This window comes from Triticum aestivum, chromosome 4B, assembly GCF_018294505.1.
Source record: "Triticum aestivum cultivar Chinese Spring chromosome 4B, IWGSC CS RefSeq v2.1, whole genome shotgun sequence".
NCBI lineage: Eukaryota > Viridiplantae > Streptophyta > Magnoliopsida > Poales > Poaceae > Triticum > Triticum aestivum.
Window position 1 is genome coordinate 581,602,477 of NC_057804.1, and position 689 is coordinate 581,603,165.

Below are 689 nucleotides of genomic sequence, written 5' to 3' on the forward strand. Positions count from 1 at the left end.
CAAGAGGCAGGGGGTGGAGACGAGACGAGGAGTTGGTTGCCATGCAGTTGAGGGAGGGAGGGAGGGGCGGTGCGGCGTGGCGTGGCGTGGCGACCCGATGGTGGTTAGGGAGGGACGGGCGGGACGTGAGGGAAAACGTGGGCGGTTGGCTGGCTGGCCGGCGCATGCCGCGCGCGAGCGGCACGGCGAGGCGAGGGGGAAGGTGGCAGATCAACCGTGCGTGCGTGCGCGAATTCGAAAACGGGCGTCCTCGCGCTGGCGCGACGACCGGCAACCGTCTCCTCCTTCCCGTTTCGGGCCGGACGCATGCACGCACCTGGCAGTAAAAAAACGAGAGGCTGTGATGCACTGCGCTGGCTGGCTGGATGAATGGCTCGAATCCGTGGATTGGCATCGGATGGACGCCAAGAGCTGCGTGATTAATCGCGTGCCCGCTAGGTAAACTGCCTCGTGGGCTGGGTGGTGAAAAATGGAACGGGCTTCCTTTTGCGAATGTATCACGTGTTTTGTGGGCGATGGAAATGCTCAGATCAAGATAAGCGCTGCTTTCATCCGGTTGGTTAATTAGGGGGCCCTGCCCCGCTGTTTTTCCTTAACCAAGGATAGCAACCGTCCTAAATAAAAGTTTTCCTTCGAAGAAAGCAAACAAAACCATGCGAGCCACATGACTGTTTTGGCTTTGTGCCACG